The sequence below is a fragment of the Leiobunum rupestre genome, chromosome 10 (genome assembly GCF_980474605.1).
Source record: "Leiobunum rupestre chromosome 10, qqLeiRupe1.1.hap1, whole genome shotgun sequence".
NCBI classification, from domain to species: Eukaryota; Metazoa; Arthropoda; class Arachnida; order Opiliones; family Sclerosomatidae; genus Leiobunum; species Leiobunum rupestre.
In genome coordinates, this window is record NC_143393.1 from 32,640,749 (window position 1) to 32,644,400 (window position 3,652).

At 37.7% G+C, this 3,652-nt stretch overlaps 1 pseudogene; it reads left to right on the forward strand.

Annotated features, from left to right (window-relative positions):
• The first annotated feature begins 680 nt into the window (after positions 1 to 680).
• LOC149925429 (estradiol 17-beta-dehydrogenase 11 pseudogene) lies at positions 681 to 1,619 on the forward strand (annotated as a pseudogene).
• The last annotated feature ends 2,033 nt before the right edge of the window (positions 1,620 to 3,652 follow it).

Below are 3,652 nucleotides of genomic sequence, written 5' to 3' on the forward strand. Positions count from 1 at the left end.
AAAGAGAATATAAAAATATTTTTATCGGATATTATAATATTTAAAACTAAAATGAAACTTGTGCGATTTAAAAAATGTTTTGACAACTAAATAATAATTAGTGGTTTTATATACTAGCGCTTGCCGTTTATAACAGAAAAAACAGCAACGTGTGGTAAATTTTACGCATTTTTGAAGTAAAACGTCAACCACGGTTTCATATTGTTAATTTTAATATAACTCTCATTTTAAAAACAGTACGAATATGAATTTTTACAGTCGCTACTGTTTTCTTCAAAATACAGCAGAAAGCTGTAAATTTTACGACAAACTGCTGTTAACCCACTTCAACTGCACCTTGCTGTAAATTATAAACCGTATTTGCTGTTCTTTCAACAGTAAGTTTTGGGTGTGTATTGTTCGCATTGCCAAATTTTCGTCATTTCAATAGCTCCTTCAATTCTTAAAGCACTTCAAATGTAAATTAAGTAAAAACTGTCCTATATTACGATGAAATAGACTCCAAAGGTTCTTAAACCATATCGCCATGATTATATGCTTTATCTCTTCTCCCTGACGTTTGACTTCCAGCGAGGCAAGATAGCACTTATCAATAATAATTTCCTACTATCACATTTTAAGTTGATTGAATAACCAACGCGAGAGCCTTGAGTTCGTATTATAGCTGTCGTGGTTGTAAAATGGAAGTCGCTTCGTTTTTAGTCAAATTTATTTGGTTACTTCTACTCGCAGTAGCAGACTCGATCAAATTACTGCTTTCCAATATCATCCCAAGTTCGTTGTTACCGAAGAAAAGCGTTCAGGGTGAAATAGCCTTGATTACCGGCGGTGGCAGCGGGTTTGGACAAATACTGTCCGTCAGACTGGCCAGACTGGGTTGCAAAGTGGTCATCTGGGACGTGAACGACAAAGGCTGTGACGATACCATCCGTCTGGTGAAAGCGGTCAATGGGACCATCCGCAAGTACATCCTGGATGTCTCCGACAAGGACCAAGTATATCGCGTCGCCAAACAGGTCCGGGAGGAAGTGGGACCAGTGAACATTTTGGTTAACAACGCGGGAATAGCTCACAAGGGGGCGCTGTGGGAAACGAGTGACGCCCTGTTCGAGAAAGTGATGGCCGTAAACACGATGGCCCACGTCTGGACCCTGAGGGCCTTTTTACCGCACATGATGGAAACCAACCACGGACATATCGTGGCTGTCGCCAGTGTTGCTGGTCTCTTAAGCATCGAGAAAACTGGTGCTTACTCCGCCAGCAAACACGCCGTGGTGGGTATGATGAGCTCTCTGACTATGGACTTGATGGCAGCCGGCCGAACTGGTGTCAAAACGACCGTGGTGTGTCCCTTCTTTAGTCAAACGGCTTTGTTTAAATGCGATTACGATGGTCATATTCCCTTTGTCAAACCAGAAGAAGTGGTCGATTGCATGGTCAACGGAATTCTAACGGACAAAGAGCTGGTTTACGTCCCGAAAAAATTCGTTGTCGCTCTGTTTTCAAATTTGATTCAGACCAAGAAAATTTTATTCAAAGCTTCGAGGTTTCTCGGCGGTAGAGCTCTAATAGATACATTAAAACCTAGAAAGGTTTTTCAAGAGCAGCCGGATATGTAACGTTTATACGCGTTTTGGATCCAATTGCTATACAGAGACATCCAATTCGCTGTAGATCAATTAGGAATAAAGTTGAATTTGATACATTTAAATTATATCAAATAAAACACGATTTTTGCTTAAAACTTTCGGTAAAATTTGCTTTGTTGATTAAAACTGAACATAACTTACTTGAAAGAAATTCATTCTGATAAAGAAGCAAAATACAAATTTTTATAATTTTTAGTTTGAAAGATCACTATGAAGTATTATTAGCAGGGGTTAGTCACTTTCGCAATCCGGTGTACAAATCGAAGGTAATTGCGATAATTCATAGGAATCAATGGAAATCATTAAATTATTTTGAGAAATCTCATTATATTTTTGGAAAATAAATTTTAACAAGTAGTCCAACTCAACTATGGACTACAAACCAAAATATTATTTTTAATAAAAATATGGTCTCATTTTTATTTAAAATTGAAAGTAACACACTGACGGAACCGTCTCTACAATCAAGAACGGATCGAAGCATCCGAGAACAAACAAACATGGTTTTGGGTTGAAGTCGCGTGATCTACTAATTTCTCAGGCCCCGCCTACTAGTGAGCCAAGCGCCCCCCAAAACACCGAACTGACGTCCGTGGAATGGCTTTTAAGAAGAGCATGTCAGACAAATAAGTCAAAGGTAAGATGAGCGACATTTGAGTTGATGATGGATTCTGAAAAAAATTAATTTTTAGCTCACATTTTAGAACGACACAAAGTTTATAATGGTACTATTCTGAATATTTTACTACAAATGAACGTTGAAATGCTATGTCAGGAAATTTAATAAAAATAACGTTGCGTTACCTAGTTTTGTAATACGTAGCGTTTCCTGGCACGAATGTGGATTATATAATTTCATGTTTTGGCCTCTATATTTTTCATTACCTTTTGGTTAACCATGTCTTTTGTAGTATAAACTGTGTATTTATAATATAAATAATTTCTTAATTAATATTTTTAAAAGCACGAAACTAAAATGTTTTAACATTTTATTTTAGTAAATAAAACTCTTAACTCTTATAAACGGTTTAAAACAATATTTAATGTATAAATATGTTTATAATACCAATAAAAAATTGCTGTTTAAAAAAGTACTGGTCATCGTGTTTACGGCCATCACTTTCTCGAACTTGAGAGCGATTCCCACGTTGTTAACAGAGATGGTCACAGGGCCGTAACCAGGGGGGGGGGGGGGTGGTCGGGCCGTGCCCACCCTGAAACATATGGTTGTATGTACAATTTTTTATTTTTTTTATTTTTTTCCATTGCGTGCCCCCCCTGAAATCAAATCCTGGTTACGGTGCTGGATGGTCACCGGTCCCAATTCCTTCCGGACCAGTTTGGAGACTCGGTACACTTGGTCCTTGTTAGATACATCCAGAAAATGCTTACGAACGGTTCCGTTGCTCACTTTCACCAGCTGGATAGTAAGTCTCGTAATAGCCATGGTCGTCCCAGATGACCACTTTGCAACCCAATCTGGCGAGTCTGACGGACGGTTATTGCCACCGCCCGTAATCAACGCTATTTCGCCTTAAACGCTTTTTTTTATAACAATGAACTTGGGATGATATTGGAAAGCAGTAATTTGATCGAGTCTACTACAGCGAGAAGAAGTAACCAGAGGAATTTACTCAAAAATGAAACCACTTGCATTTTACAGGATCGAACGGTCACCGTTTGCGATCTTGGCCTCCAGCGACTAATAAATAATCCTCGAAAAGAAGACGCATATCGCTATCGAGCTTTTAGATATCTTTCAAGTCTTAAAGAGCCTATAGTATAGGGAAGAGTAATACCCCTGTGACTGGCACAGTTTCCGTTGACTTGTTACGCCATATAGAGAGAGAGAGAGTTTTGAGTTTTTAAATCAATTTAATCAATTAGACAAGTTTACATATTTGATAATTAATAATTCTTTGCATTCTTACTAAAAAACACACATGTTTCAAATAGAGATGAATTATGAATTGTAGAAATTTTGTACAAAATACAATTTTTAA